Source organism: Canis aureus, chromosome 26 (genome assembly GCF_053574225.1).
Source record: "Canis aureus isolate CA01 chromosome 26, VMU_Caureus_v.1.0, whole genome shotgun sequence".
NCBI lineage: Eukaryota > Metazoa > Chordata > Mammalia > Carnivora > Canidae > Canis > Canis aureus.
Genome location: NC_135636.1, coordinates 8,371,962 through 8,388,987, shown reverse-complemented (window position 1 = coordinate 8,388,987; position 17,026 = coordinate 8,371,962). Strand labels below are relative to the sequence as shown.

The window sequence follows — 17,026 nt, the reverse complement described above, 5'->3', positions numbered from 1 at the left end:
AATGGATGTTCGGGAAAAAGGAAATTAAACACATGGAGGTATAAGATATTAGATTAGGTTTCAAACACTAATGATACACTCCTGGAGAGGAAAACAGTCCACTTCTGTTAAGACAGAAGAAAATACCCATGTAACCAGGTTTAAGAATAATTCTGAGGAAATGACAAGAGTAAGTGGAAATGGGACAGAAACAGGTTTGCTTCAGGCTATTAGATTACAGACTTTTGGAGTTCTGCTCCCATATTCCCACATCTTTCCGGTGCATTGAACGGATGGTCTCCCTCTCAGGATCTGAAATGCTTCAAGGGTGCAATGGATTTGATCTCTATTCAAATCAGCTCTGTTCAGGGGACTGATTTGTGAAGGAGCACACCCATTTCCATCTCCTCTGGTGCTGTGAGTACACCCCACCTTTGGTAAATTACCAAGAGAGAAAGGACCCTACGATACTGCCACTCCAAGTCTCATGGTGGTAAAGACATCAGTGACGAGAAAATCAGCCGTTTGGCCTACTTAACATCTGGAGAACAAGCTGTCAAGTGAGTGAGCAAGGATTCTGAAGACTGCTTTGCTGATGAAAACGACCCAAGAAGTGATGAATCAATACAAACAACAGAGAAGCCCAAGGGCTCTGCCATGCTTATGCTAATAGCATGGTTTCTGGGAGGAAGGGAGTCAATGTCACCTGAACTCTCTTTCACAGATTTCCATTCACCCTAAATATATGACATGTGAACGGCTAAAAATGTACTGTTGGCCTTAGCTGGAGAAATGGCTACCTCTGACATTCTGCTGGCACTCAACATCCATGTAAAAGTCACAACTAAATGTAAAACAATTAGAAATGCAGAAGCGGCTCTTAAAGTCTGGAATCTTCTTTGTTGCAAGGTATAGAAAGGGCAGACAATTGAAATAGCAGTAAATATGGATTTTTAAGCTCTAACTTTATCATCACTGACTGTAAAAGGAAAGCTATTATGAATACATTAAAGGTTATTATTTAGTGCAATGTGATTTGAACTGAATCATCCAATATTTATGCTTCAAGCACTCTTGCTTTGGATGCGAAAGCACATTCCATGTGCCCTAACAGATTAGTTTATTCCTAGGCTGATTCTAAAAATAAAACAGGGGACGCCTGGGTGGCTCAGTGGTTGAGCATCTGCCTTCAGCTCAGAGTGTGATCCTGGGGTCCTGGGATCAGGTCCCACATCGGGTTCCCTGCAGGGAGCCTGCTTCTCTCTCTGCCTGTGTCTCTGCCTCTCTCTCTCTCTCTCTCTCTCTCTCTCTCGTGTCTCTCATGAATAAATAAATAAAATCTTAAAAAAAAAACCAGACTCATGATGGTATATGACAGACAAGAAAAGAATAAAGTCAATAAGGATAGAAAAAAATCTTCTTCGGCAAATATTCTGGTTATCTTTCTCTTGAAATATTCTCTGTGGTTGCCCATCAACAACCCACTGGGCCCAAATGAACTAGGACAGGGCTCAGGCATGGCAGAATTAAATTTTCTCACCCAAAGTATTTGTACCAAGCTTTATACAGACTTTCTTGATTTTTCATTTCTGTAAACAACTTGGGTGAAATATTCCATTTTATGATGTTTATAAGTTTGAGCTATATTTGTTTTTTTCTTTTGAGCATTTAAAAAACACAAATATATCTGAAAACAAAAGAATACTTCTATATTGCTATAAAAATAATTATTAAAAAAATAATTATAGTGGCTTAATGGCATCTGAGTTTTCCAGGAAGATATTCATCTTAGCACCAATTATCAGATGACAAGGAGAAACTCCAAGAAAAGTTAGGGGGTTACCAAAGGTAAGCGACCTAGAAACTAAAGATCAGCTCATGTGAAGGGTGCCAAGGGGCCTCCTCTGGCCTACGCAGACTCTGTTTTACTGGGTAAAATAGGGCATCACAGCACACCTGAGTGATAACCATCACTGCTGACTGACACTCGAAACTCAATATACCCACAGACTTATCAGTTGGAGCAAAAAAAGACTGCCACAATTATCCAAACCTAACTGGAAATTTGGGGAAATTCTAATACTACAAAGCTCTTCCATGATCAGAAGTAGCAAAACTATGTTTGCCACTTGCTACTAAAGTGACTGGTTTCTGGCAATTGAAGACAGTGTACAATGCAAATGGTTCACTTAGGCAGAAGCTACACCAAGTGGACACAAGAGCCGAGCTGTCACACTGAGCGGCACTAGGTGGGGGCATACATGGATGCAGCGTACGGTAGAATGGCTCCAACCATAGGCACAACCAGGCCTGGTGACAGGTATGGGCTCTGTCCAAACTTCAAGCGGTCAGATGAGTACAGAGAAAAACTAATTTCATTAATATTGTGACTGTGGAAGGGGTTTTGTGCAGCTGGAAGGCAAAAAGCACCTTCTACTCCTTTTACAACTGTTTCAGCAACTGGGTCGGTGTTAGGTTTAAGAAGCCAGAAAAATATATAAAAGCTGAATAATGTAGTGGGAAATTTTTATGTTTTGCTTTCAAGGTTGGTCACAGAAATTCCCAGGGGTTGATGGAATGACTGATTTTGTGTTAAAAATTGTTGGTCTGGATGAAGGTCTAGTTGCTTGACACCAACAGATATCTTTGCATGGGTGTTGATGAAAGCAGCGTGGAGAAACAACCTTTTCCATTGGGCCCAGGACCCTGCATGGTGGTGATTGTGCCACTCCTAGTTCTTGGGGAGAAACAGAAACTGCCCATAAGGAAAGTGGCAGAGATCTCAGAGAAAAGTCCAACATGAGGTTTAGGCATGGTGGCCACATGGTCTCGGAGACAGACAGTTGGCAACACATAACGTACACGATGCCCTTTTACAAAAGTACTCCAACGTGAAAAGTCCCTGTTCGTGACAGCCCTCTGGGTGAGGTGTTTCTGTTTATGGCCAATAATCAAACTGCATCCTGAGTATAAGTTAGCCCCAGCCCCAAGGCACCTCTGCTGATGTGGCAACAACTATAGGTTGATATTTAGAGAGTGATGCCAACTAAAATGATCATGTGCTTTCCATAGGCCATGCACTGTGCGAGGGGTCTTATAGGCTGTTAAAACATCTCTTCCTGGCAACTACCTGTATGTTTTTTTCTATTACTCTTTTCCTTAGGGAAGGAGACTAAAGTGCAGAGAGCCAAACTCCAGGCCCCTCGGATGGTAAATGCCAGGGCCTGGACTCAAGCCCCAGCAGCCTGACTTTGGAGCCCCCACTCTCAGTCGTGGCTCTGCCTCTTGAGGTCAGAATTCTCTGAGGAGAAAAGTCCAGTGTAGCCACAACTAACAGAAGGCCCAGATCCAGGCCCAAGAACATTCCATGTTTTTATGGAAACCTAAGGGAAGAAACGGAAACCCTTTTCCTATATCCCCCAGTTCAGAGACTATTCTCCAACACCTTAGGAGAAAGAAAACTTGTTGCATTTCCAAAGATGTTTCCTACTGCCAATTAAATAAATCTCAACACTTGGATATCAAGTAAGTATTTCCAGGCATAACATGTTAGAGAAATTCCTGTGGGTTCAGGCAGGGACAGAGGGACTTTTTCACTAACCCCTATTAGTGTGCAATTCCTTGTCTGCAGCATGGGACTTCTGTTGCAAGGGCCCCAGGTCAGGCCACCCTTGCACTTGCTTCTGTCACTCGTTCCTTCATTAAAACTACCTCCCACCTTTGGCAGGCTTGCCCATAGGCTGGCGTCCTCATACCCCAGTGCCTGGCACCCTGTATCTGATGGTGGACAGTATGGGGTGACCACTGCATTCTCTGTGCTTCTGGTGACGTTCCTATTCACCTGTGGTGGTGTCCTCCATGGCTTTTACCTGGCACCTGACAGTGTCATACCAATGACCCCACAAATTGTCAGTTACAGGAAAGCAATTTTCTCCACGAGCTATGGCTGAATCTGGCTCAGGGTAAACTGTGGGAAGAAAGATTTTTGTCTGTGTGTTTTCTTTTGTACTTGGACAATATATGTCATCAGGTGCAGAGTGGATATTCAATCCCATTTGAGTCTGACATTTGGGTAACAGATTCAATACCTATACTACATTTCAGTAGGTACTTTCTAATATCTAGAATTTTCCATTTTTCAGAGTAATGCAAAAGGAAATAAACAAGACTGATCCACTGGGAACAAAGATCAGAATTAGAAATTCTCTCATAATAGCTCATGCTTTAAAAAGAAAACATACAGGGATCCCTGGGTGGCGCTGCGGTTTGGCGCCTGCCTTTGGCCCAGGGCGCGATCCTGAAGACCCAGGATCGAATCCCACATCGGGCTCCCGGTTCATGGAGCCTGCTTCTCCCTCTGCCTGTGTCTCTGCCTCTCTCTGACTATCATAAATAAATAAAAATTAAAAAAAACATACAGATAAAAAATGATAGGAGTCTGTATCTTGATTTTAGATGTCATTATATTATTCCACTTTGCACTTTAAATGAAAACTGCCTGCTTTTATATTTTATATGCAAAATTCCCTAGCAGAAATCCTGTTCATTCTGACTAAAATATATTTGTCACATTACAAACAGGAACAGTTATGAATGCTGTTGAAGATCAAATTCCCAACTCATACAATTCTCTAGGACTTTCCATATTTGGGTCTCATAAAGTCACTCAGTATCATCTTCATGACAAAAAATATAACTACAGTATTACTTAAAGTTATAATCAAATCATTCTTTTGCAAATTAAGATACTTACTCTTGGAAAAATAACCAAATTGAATTAGGTGTGTCTTTTCTTGAGAGATCAAAAGCAGCTCCATTAAATCACCAGTTTTATATTATTAATGGCATGAGACATGGCCCAGATTAGGAAAATGTCCTTTGGAACCAATTTGTATTTTATTTAAAGAGAGCTGGAGATGTTCTTCACAATTCAAATGTGAAGTAGAATTGTATCAGATGTTCCCAGATCAGGAAGACAGATAGGATCCCAATGAAATAGACTCTACCAGAAAGCCCAGGTTCCTCTTCCCTCAGTTCCTTATTACTTGTGATTATTGTGCCTGTCATTCACCCATCCATCCAGCCAGCCAGCTAATATTTATTTAAATCTTACTATGATAAATCCACTTTTCTTCCTTCGGATGTAAAAAACAAAACAAAAAAACCCAAAAACTTTCTTGCTTCATAATTCTCTTGTAAGTCTTGAGTTCTAGAATATATAATACTCAACCATCACAGTGTTATAGTATTTTGGGAGGATTCTAAAACACATTATTGCTCTGAGTTTACATTATAATTAGCCTGAGTTCTAGTAGGGCAATACCACACTTAGAATAAAAGGCAATCCTTGTGAAATAAACAATAACCTGCCCATTGCTGGCATACCGCTCTGCCCTTTTGTAGCTACGAACCCACAGGGTCCTCTTGGAAATCTCAAACCATAGATGCTGAAGCAGAGACAGGGAGCAGAAATGATCCTTCTGAGACTACCCAGCGAGTACTCAGCAGGGCTTAAACTCAAGCCCAGGCCGATTTGTTTCAAATGCTGGCCCCTTCTACTCTCTTATGCTGTTTTAGTTTAATTTGAATATTATTTTAGTTAAGAGTCTGCAGTAGTCATGCAAAGTCAATTCACAAATACTATTACTTGCTGACAGGGAGGGTGAAATTAGAGAAATTAGATCCTTCTCTCTTCCTCCAGAACCAAGAGTAGCACATAATAAATTGGCAATTTTTATAGCTAAACTAACATAAATGGTGACTACCAACCTGAATTATTATCTGTATTATTGATGTAAAAAGCCAGAATTCAGAGTAATAAGCTGTATTAATTCAATTGTTTCATTTATGCATCAGGAAGGGATTGGGAAATTTAAATGAGTCCATTTAATGCAAAATTAATCTTACTTTGATTATTCCTCATCACATCTTTAAGACAGTCGGTATATCATTCTAAAGTTTAGCTTTATTAATTATTTTGAATGGACATTTTCAATGAAAAAATAATTTAGCATCATCATATATGTATTTTGAAGTTTCAACACTGGAGAACAATGCAGTTTTTCATTGCAAGGCCCATTCGGCTTTTGCGTCACAATCAAAACACTGAGAGGCAAGAAGACGGGATTGTTATTCTTCAACTGTTATCTTTCTTGGGCAATAAAGGTCTGGCAAATCCTTATTTTTAAATTATGTGCTATTTAGTGTCATTAAAAACCACTATAGGGGCTACACTCATCTTTGCAATGACTTTGAGCAAGAGGGATGAGAGACACAAGTCTGATATTCCATGTACTTGTGGCAGAGAGCATGGTCTAAGCTGACCCTTAAGGGACCCATTTGGCCCTAGGCAAGTAGCTGGCCTTGCAGAACCCCAGTTCCTCATCTGAGAGAGGGGTTCAGGGCTTAACTGTAAGGCCATGTTGCCATATGGGTGCTGAGCCCCGGGGCCAGGTAGAATGTTGCTCATGACTGCAGCAGTATCCCTATTAGTAGTTGTTGGTAAGGGATAACTGTGGGGTGGGGAGGCTAGGCATCACAGAGCAGAGGATGGAAGGAAGGATGGCACTGGGGCTGAGGACTGGTCAGCACCCTGTACAGTGGCCAGACATCTGGCCCAGAGTGGTGGGCCTTGATGAGGGTTAAGGCATCTCCTTGTCCCATGGCCTAAAATTGCTTCCCCCAACAATGGAGAAACATTTCAGGGGAAATGTTCTTCTCAACTAAAAACTGAAACAGGAGGACCAGGGACTATGATAATCATCATTTTAGATGATGGAAACTTGAGTGCTGCCTACAGTGGATTCTGAATCTCATCAATTAAATGGGCGATTTACTTGTGAATTGATGATTCTGACTATTCTAGCCCCTGACTTCTTAGAAACGTCATTTTAGAAATTCCCTTGGTATTTCTCTACTGCTCTTACCCTCCAGACTTCTCCATACTCACATGCTGATCATAGAGATGGGGTCCCACTACTTTCATGGGACATCACATATGCATGCCCTGGGGATCCCCTGTCCCAGTATGTGTTTGACTTGGCCCCTAAGGGTGAAGGAGAGTGCATGAATGAGAGGGTGTTAAAAAAAAAAAAAAGTCTACATGTCCTCAATCAGGAGTAATTATTTTTTTAAGTTCATGGAGACTGTAAGACATCAAACTCATGGTCTCTGCCTGTTCCCCAGTTTACCACTGGTGCGGCATGACTGACTACAGGATACGCTTCCCAGGGCTTCTAGGTAGTGCATATAAATGCTCCAGGGACTGAGAATTGGGACCTGGCTGGGCCCTTTGAGGTGATTGGGATACTCTGTGGGGTGGCTTCTTCCTGCAGCACAGCTCCAAGTCTTGGGTGGAGTGTGTATATGCAGGCAAAGAATGATGGAGGAGGGGGTGGGGAGTGCCGGGGCAGAGAAGACCATCTATAGAACTATGGATAACAGGGCTCCTTAGGAATAGGACTGGGAGAAGTCTAGATGTGAGCAGCAGAAGGTGTGGTGGCCCCTGAAGAGGGAAGCCTGACTGCGACAGGCTGCGACAAGGTGGGTCTGGCTGAGGGGAAGGAGAGATGACACAGCACAGGAGCCTGACAAAGAAAGCCTCTGACACAGCCCTGAGGATGCCTCTGGGTGAGAAAAATAGCAGGGCCTCGGAGAGGAAACCAGACAGGTAGAGGGCATTCAAAGAGCACACAGGCCTTGAGGGGTACCTGGCAGGCTCAGTTGGTAGAGCATCTGACTCTTGATCTCAGGGCTGTGAGTTTAAGCCCCACATTGGCAGTGGAGCCTACTTAAAAAAATAAAATGTTTGGGGCGCCTGGATGGCTCAGTTGGTTAACCATCTCATTCTTGATTTTGCCTTAGGTCATACTCTCAGGGTTGGAGGATGTAGCCCAGAGTCAAGATCTGAGCTCGGTGGGAAGTCTACTTCTCTCTTGCTCCCTCTGCCTCTCCCCCTGCTTGAGCTCTCTTTCTCTTTCTAAAATAAATAAATCTTAAAAACAAACAACAAAAAAAACAAACCAAAGAGCAGACAGGTTTAACGGATGGTACAGAGAAAACAAATTTAATCATACAACACATTTTATAGTTTTTAAACGTTTTACTGAATTTGCAAGACTATTCTGCAAACTGGCAATAGATTACTCTAAAAATACTCTTGAGATAGGGGATAGAAACATGCAAAACAATTTTAAGCATCTTTGTTTCTGAGATACTCAAAGTGAGGTGTTGCCAGGTCATAATGTCACATAGAAAGCACATGTGCACCTCTGGGTGGGGCAGCAGTTCCTGATATAGGACTGTGTCCTGGGTCTTCCCTCCATGTGCAGTTCAAGTGGAGTCTACCTTTAATGTAAAGTAGCTACTAATGTCGCTCATACAGATTTAATAAGAGATAAAAGGATTAACTTTTAACTAATAACAAATTACATGTAGCTCACTAAAATCATATATCTTTTTGAAAAAGCACTTGCTAAGCGGAATTCTAAGGGCTTGGAAGAAGCAGCCATTGTTGCAAAAGGGTCAGGATCACTTGTCACTGTCAGAAGTCACCAAGAGAGCAAGCCATTTTTCCCCCTAGATGATCTGACCACTACAGAGTAAGATGCCTGGGTCATTTTCTATAGGGATGGTCCAAGAATGTAGGTGATTATAATTAGCTGCCTAGTGTCACAAGCCAGGAGATACCATTAGACAAAAACTGGGGGGAAGGTCAAAAGTTTTCCCCATGAGTTTTGTGACAGTGCTAATCTTATTATTAAAGGTGAGCAATAAGCCACCTAAAGAGCTTTTACCTTTGGACTTCTTGAAGGACAAATTAAACACATCTACTTGGACTTTTTATCACTTAGTAATGCTATAAAATTCCCTTCACTAGAAGAGAATTGAAAATAAAGGCCACTGCATTTTCTTAGAAAACAGTTATGTAGAGTTAATGAGTTAAAGGAAATGAAATAGCAGACTAGTTCACCATTTGAAAATCGACTCCACCACATTACACGTATATGGGAAACCAAAGAATTCTTTACTTACTTAGAATGTCTTATTTTGAAAGAATAACCTCTGATGTCTCGCCAAATAGCCTCATCCCTGCGTGTTTTGTGTTTTGTTGTTGTTAGCTGGCCTCCTGCTTCTGATAGGGAGGATCATTATCATTGTAAAGTGCACAAATTCCTCAAACTGCCCATTTTTGGAGTTGCCATATGAAAAGTAGCTGCTCTCTGCCAGGGCCTTTCCAGTAGGGCATGGCCAGGACCTCTGCTCCAGCTCTCTGGAGACCCACATCTGGCTCGCTGCTGTGCCTCCAACATCGGCTAGTGCTAAAGAGCCTGTAGTTTAAGAAAACACCATTCACATTTAGTGACAACCCATTTGGCCATTTTCACTTCATGCCAAGAAGACAGACATTCCTATCCATCCATCCATTCATCTGTCCATCCACCCATCTGTCCATTCACAAACATAATTATTACTCCTATTCTGTGTCAATCATGTGCCGAAATTATTTGGAAAAATTCTCAGGAAATTCTATGAAGATGTTGGCTATTTTCACTTCAAAGGTGAAGGAAGCAAGGTTCTGAGAAGTTAAAGATTAGGCGAACATTGGCAACTTCATGGTATAACCTAATAATGTGTCCTGAGCCAGAGGGAAGGGGAGGAAGGGAGGGGGAGAGAGAGGGAGAAAGAGAGAACAAGCACACAAGTAAGGGAGTGTAAGACTGCATTCTTCCCACAGAATAATTTGAAAGAGGTGGAAGGAACTAGAAGAGATATTTAAACCCAACTGGGGGGCTGGGAGAAGCCAGGCGCACATGGGAGACCACCTCCAGCGGCTGTTAGTCTGTGAAATCAGGAATAAGCCCTTTGATGTAAGCAATAAATGCAAATTCAATTTTAACAATCTGTACATTTCTGTACAAGTTGCACCACCCATGGTTTGACTTACCTTACAAGGTTAAAATATTTCTTAGATGAGGTCTGGCAACTGTAAATATTCATGAACAAACCCACTCAGCCCATTTAAAGCAAGCTCTTACTAATCAATTTTATAATTAATGTGTTCTCACTTAAATCTAGTTGGCATCATGCACCCAAAGGGCTACAGAGACGAGGTCACCCGAGAAGTTACATGGTCTGGATATTTGCTTGAGAACAAAGACAATGTTCATAACAAAATTGGACAGGGATTTCTGTTTCAAAGTGTAATGGGTAAGTGCAAAAACAGTTTAGAAATGCAGTCAACACTGATAAAATTCTGAAACTTCAGAATAGATAATAGATTAAATAAGAAATATAATATTCCATAACGTGCATTTTCTATAGTAAAGTACCTCTAATAAAAATGTACATAAAAGTTTTATGTTTTTGAGCAAAAAAATGTACTCCGTTTTAATAACAGCTTCTCAGACACAGCTTTCAGCTGGAGAGTGTCTGCTGTGGGAAGAAGAAAGAGAAGGGAAAGAATGGTGATGTGCTAGGTGGAGAGAAGGGTGTCTGGAAAAAACTCCCGAAGACCCAAGCTTTAGTAATTGAGATCAGGCAGTGAGAAATAAAGTGGCTATATGCAAAATGAAAGCAACAAGGAAGGCAAATTTTAATAAGGTGGCTAGCCTCCCCCAGACAAAAGTCACTTACATCCCTGCACAGGCCTCTCCTGAGGATTCACTCTCCTGTTGGACAGTCAGCAACAGGTCCTGGCTTTTAAATGAAAAGGTTCAAAGCCAGAGTAGATGGGTAAGAGTAAAAGCATGTACACATAAGTGGAGATGCTTTCAGCCCCTCTGAGTTCTGCGGGGCTGTTTCAGTTGTACCCGAAATCACTGAGAGCAAGTTGCAGACATCCTAACACAAGACACAGAGATGTTTTAGGCTAGACGCTCTGAAGTGAAGACAAAGCTGGGGAAGGCCATTTCCTAGATGGGGTGCACTTGTTTTAAAGCAGCGTGTCATCTTTTATCTCACACCATCTTATGAGGCTAGAGTACTATATTTATATTCCTTCTACAGAGAGCCATTCAACGTGAACTCACAAGAAATAATTCCACAAGTTACTCTTCTGCTATTTTTACCCTGTGCCCAGAAATTAGAAAAAAACATTACAGAGAGATGGCTCTGCGGGTGGCATCAGTTACACTTCCAGAATTCTATCTGTCCCAACACTTGAGGTGCAAGGGGATGCACCTAATACCTGGGAGCAGTGGACACTGCAGCCCCATTTCTTTGCAAGAAGGCTGACGCCAGGGTGCTGTGCCTTAATGACAGATGCTCTTACTGCTGTTGGAGGCTGCCGACACTCAGCTCAGCCCCAAGCTGAAGGAGACAGTCCTGTGAAGTGGTGCAGTGGGAGATGAAATGTGCAAAAATATGAAACTGAATTCCATGATGGAGAGGCAGACGTACAACCTGCAAGTGTCACATGTTCAGTCATCCCTGAGCAGGCACCGCTGGGAGGGATGACAATAGGGGTGGACAACAGCCCCTGCTTTCACTGGCTCCATCTTTTAGGGAGAGAAATATACACCAAGGACCTAATGCTGAGCAAAAGGGAAAAGATGGTAAAGAATAAACTTTTAATCAAATGTAAGCTCACTAAATGATATCTGAGGGAGAAGAGTAGGGAACTGAGGTCACCCTGCTCTAAAGGCTGTTGAGGCAGAGGGCTGAGCACACTCTCCTTTGCCAAGGCAGAGAGGAGGGGGAACTCTGCAGGAGATGTGGAATGGTACCATTTTTAGCACAGAAGAAAATGGGCCGGTGGTGGAGCTGTTGAGAGGCTGCCAGAGTCCTCTGTGGTGAGACCAGGGGTGTCTTGCTCAGGGGAACAGGGGACCCCAATGCTAGAACAGGTGTGCAGAGCTCTCTATGGGCAGGGGCTACATTGTAGTCCCTTTCCAGGGACTGCTCTGGATTGAACTCACACGGACCAGAATCAAGATGAAGTCTGTGGGCACGATTAGTAGAAGCTTTTGGAGATTTCTTGCTTCAAATTCTGTGTAAGTGAACAATCCCCAAAAAAACTGTATTGTAGCTCCTGAAGTCTGAAAATAGGGTGACTTAATGTATTAGGTCAAATCATACAAAATGGCTGGAAGATTTTTGGCCTACAAAAGTGGAAATTTCATGTGGTCACTGATTACTCTGGAAAGCACACAGGCCACATAAAATCCCCGAGTAGGCCTGGGCCACAGCCCCATTGTGGGTACAGGCCACTGGCTCACCAGGGAGTTGGATGGCCCCCAGCATGCAGTGCTTTCCGAATCCTTGAAACTGCCCCATGATGGAGCCTCAGGACTACTAAAATCCCCAGTGCTTCCATGTCCTACCGAACCAATTCCAGACCTTCATCTCTTTCTGAAGAGGCCTCCATCAGTTCGTAAATACCACCTCTACTATGTCAAATGACTTATTAAGATAGATCTTTCCTAGCTCAGAGGTGATATTTACCTATTCCCTCTTCTGACACAGTTCCTAACATGAAGGCAGAATGAACTGGTGGCTGACAGAGAAGGTGTACTCAAGTGTTGCAACAAAAAATGAGCAATGGGGCAAAACATCCCTGCCCAGCGCACAGAGGTACAGAAACTGCTGCACGGCAGCTGAGGGCATAGCCTATCCTCCCCAGGGAGGCAAACACCAGTATGGCTTGCAAAGATTGCAACTGATTGATCCTGTTGAGTCTGTCACCATAAAACTGGAGGTGGGAGAGTCATCCGAGCAGAAGGAATAAAAAGCCCTGGCCTTGTTAGGGTTGTTGGGTCCAGGGAAGGAGGTGAGTCTGTGCCCCGGACCACTGGAAGGGTGGGAGCAGTTCCTTCCCATGTCATGACGGCCATGCCAGACGCAGCCTGTGAATTTGTGCGTGAGCAAGGAGCCAGGCAGGGTTGCCATCGGTTGGAGACGTCCTGGACAGCTCATTGGAGGCTCAGGATTCTGAATGCTCTCTGCAGGACCTTGGCAAGGTCCTTACCCTCCCTGAGGCCCTGGTCACCTCTGTAAAGTGGGTATATTACAGAAACCAGCTGTTAATGTATGTGTAATATATAACATGTACAATGTTACATTAGCTAACTGCTGGTTATTGTTATGAAATAGATGCTTACCTTCTACAAATAAGGAAATTAAGTCAGACTAGTGAGCACCAACTGCTTTGAATGTCTCAAAGACCTGGTGACTTAGAATACCCACGACTCCACTCCCTCCCACACGCTATATCCCATCTGGTAGCAAATTCAAATGTGTCTAGAACCTGACCACTTGTCACCACTACATGCCACCCCTGGCCAACCCAGGGCCTTTGTCCTTGGATTACAGCTGCAGTCCCCTCTCTGCTTTGCCAGCCTCTCTGCACCCAGCAGTGGGGGTAATGATGGGACGGTGTCCCTCTAATGGCTCCCATCTCACAGAAAAGCAAAGTCCTTATGGCATTTGGTGAGATCCCACCCTACTGGGCCCCTGCCATCAATCACATCTGACCTGTGTCCTCTGCCTGGAATGTTCTTCCCAGAAACCCCCTCGCCTCCTTGTGAGCCACCCCAATCCAGTCCCTTCTCTTTCCTCCATACGCCTCATATCTTAATGGGCTCTGCATCTTCATGATTTGTCCTTCCTGCTGTGTGCCACTGCCTACTTGAATGAAAGCTCCAGAAGGGCAGGCATTGTGGTGTTTTGGTCAGGGTTTCATCCCAGGCCTCCTGCTTATAAGCATCAGTACCAACTCCTTGTGTGGCTGGCTGGCTGGCTGGCTGGCGGAACATGGCAGTGATTGATGCTGGCTTTTTACCCTGGTTCAGAGCACTCAGATGAGGATAGGATGAGGAGTCTGCCTCCATGGTCCCTGTGAATCCTTGAAGGAGGGTTTCTTAATCTATGTCTATGGACAGACCCCAGTGGTCTCTTTCAGGTGATGATCAGGATTCAAGGAGACCTTGGACTTCTATGGTATAAAATACATCCTTATTTTCACTCCTCTAAGTGAAATTAAGCAATTCTTTCCATTATAAATATGGACAATGAACTATAGTGGTACTACCTGTGACTCTGTCACCAATGGAAATTACAGATGTTTTCATATCACATTATGGTGCTGCCAATGTCTCAAAATATTGGTTTCACTCATCATTGCTTCAAAATTACAGTAGTTACAATGCCCACTGCTAGAGCTTAATATTTAATGCATGTATAACAATGGCCATATACCACTAATGGGCTTGATTTGGAAAGCATTTCACTATACCTGAATTACTTTGTAATCCTAAGCCTTTTCTACATTTATAAACATTTTGAGAAGGGCAGGACGTCCACTGCACAAAGGAGTTTGAAGGAACCTGCTGGTAGGACAGCCAGTCATTAAGTTCTAGGGTATGTGCTCAAAATTAAGTCCTCAGAAGGAGTATAAGGGCGACACCCCTGGGAACCACTAACAGTATGGTTCAGTTGCATCTGCCCAACCTCCCTATCCATGGCCAGCATCAGCTTATCTTACAGATGTGGAACCAGCCAGAGAGAAGGGATATTGCTGAGGTCCAACTGGGAACAGGATTCAGATCTGGTTTCTAGTTCTAGAATCCTGAGCCAGTGTTAAGAGGGGCTGCCAGTAAGTCTCTGCAGTTTGAGCAAAACAAAATGGACTTCCAAGCTAGAGTGGCACACACACACATGCTTCTTGTCCAACAACTAAATTTAAATATATTTACTTTGTTCTTGCAGAATACTTATGTAAAATGGAGCCTGAAAAAAAATCATTTAAGAAAAAGGGGCATGATCTGGGTCATTTTCCATTGGAAAAGACACAATATGTGGGAAGGAGGAAAGGGATTACACATATGAAACAAACTCTGCTGCTGCACTAATAGCTTTTCACGTACCATTGTATTTGTTATCCCCTTTCACAGATGTGGAAGCTGAGGCTTGGAATAATGGCCTGACTTGGCTCAGGTGGCTCTCCCATTTTACAGCTAACTGGCTTGACTGCCATTTGATAATAAATATAATGAGAAACACCCAAGACCTAACACGTGTCCTTTTTTCTTTTTTAAAGATTTTATTTCTTTCTTTGAGTGAGGGAGAGAAAGGGAACGCAAGTGGGGAAAGTGGTAGATGGAGAGGGAGAAGCAGGCTCCCGGCTGAGCAGGGAGCTCAATGCAGGCTCAATCCCAGGACCCTGAGATCATGACCTGAGCCGAAGGCAGACACTTAACTGACTGAGCCACCTGGGTGTCCCTAACACCTGTTCTTCTAAGCAATCCTAGTAACTCTTTACAATTAGTTACCATGAATCAGACCCAGTCCCCTGCTAGAACTGTTTCTTTCATTTTGGGTTTTCTAATGATAGCTACTGCCCTGGGGGCAGGGGTGGGATTCACCAATAGAAAAGCTCCAGGCAACAGTTACAGCCCCTCCGAATCAACAGCCACACGCACAGCTTCAGAGCAACACAAAACAGGTAATTTAATTTCATAAAAGGATCTTTCTACAGTTTGTTTTTTTCCTCCCAGCCTATTGAAATGTACACACCACGAGGACAAAGTACAAGGTGCTGCTCGGCTGTAATTTTACTTCTGCACATATTTAATGTGCTGCTGGGGATGAAACATTTCATGGTTCCTGTGCTCAGTAAATGAAATAAATCAATGTGTTTAAGAGAGAGCGATTTTTTTTTTTCCCTTGCTGCTTGGGGGAAAGAGCTCTTTACTTTTCTATTAACATGAACTTAATGAACCATTTCACATTCAAAACCCCTTAGAAAGGTCATAATGCCTATTTCCTAATTAAATTTTTTTAATTCAAATAATGCTAATTTTCTTTTATATCTCCACATGGGGAGCAGTGCTTTATAAAAAAAAAAATTAACTGGAACAAACAACAGAATTGAGTGAGGACTACTTCAGTGAGTTAAAGATCGATGCTTGTAGGGCTTCATAAAGGAAGACAGAAAGAGGAAAGGCCTGGCCCAGCATTTTAATAAATATAACCAAAGAACCTCAAAATTTGGGTTTCTATGGAATTCAGGCCTAAATAAAGTTTATCGTTTGGGGACAAGTTGGTGTGATGCTTCTAAATGAGCAGCCACAAAGCCAACATGCTTTAACCAACAATGGTTACTCTGATTTAGGTGCTTTTGCTCGGATTTCCTTTACGTTGATGCCGAAATTTCACAGCCTGTATTAAAAACGCTGAGGCTTCATGTGATGCAGAAACAGGTACTTGAGGCTCACTTCATTCTCAGGCCAGTCTGATTTTTTTCCCCTCCTAATTGCAGCAGACAGCATCAGAGCTTTGTCAGCGTTACCTGCTCTGAATAGAAGCACTCTTGGACCGCCTCGTCAAAGACCAGGGAAGAAAGCAGGCTCTCTGGCTGGCAGCGGTCTTGGATTCTCGCCCCTGGCCATACTGTGCAATCACGCTGTTTATTCCACTGTAACAATCAGACGGCGCGAGCGGAGCACCTGGTCCTCCCGGCCGGGCCTTCCTTGGCAGCTGACGGGCAACCTCGCTGCCAGGTGGTCACGCTTCAATTACATTAGCTAGCCATTCTAGGGTTAACGAGGACCCACTTTCTTCAGAATGCCCCGGGAAAATCAGTTCTTCATAAAGGACAGTATGCCTTTTGTTGATCACTGAACAATGTTGCTGAAAATCCATTAAATTAAATTCTCTTTATTGGACTGCATAATGCAGTCGCGATAGCCCCAGCGAGAAGTTTGCACGTTTATTTACCAAATTTCTGAATAATTTATACATGGATCCTGGCTCTTCTTTCATTTAGTGGCCAAATGTTTCTTCGGAATGGAACAGTGTGGCTTTGCCTTCATTTTACTATGGGTTAATGCTTACTCGCAAATAAAAAAACAAACAAAAGCAGAAGTGAATTGAAAACTGGCCAGAAGAGTTAAGTCTCATTTTAACTCAGAATCCATATTCCAACTTTCTTTCACAGGAGGACTTTCAAATATATTGGCATGAATTTACATAATATGCTTTAAAAAAATCTTTCATATCACCATTTTTGTAACAGAAAATGGAAGAGATGGAAACAAGAGTGGGGAGG

The 17,026-nt window shown here is 42.9% G+C and overlaps 1 protein-coding gene across 9 annotated transcripts in view; it reads right to left on the bottom strand.

Moving 5' to 3' along the window:
• The window catches only part of RALGAPA2 (Ral GTPase activating protein catalytic subunit alpha 2), a 321,681-nt gene that overhangs the window by 33,313 nt on the left and 271,342 nt on the right, over nt 1-17,026 (bottom strand). The window contains exon 39 of one of the 9 annotated variants that reach the window (XM_077871986.1): nt 9,007-9,308. The exons of the other annotated variants lie outside the window; for them this stretch is intronic. The gene's annotated coding sequence lies outside the window, so the exon portion shown is untranslated. Of the gene's footprint in view, nt 1-9,006; nt 9,309-17,026 lie in introns of those variants that run through there. 9 annotated transcript variants of the gene reach the window in all.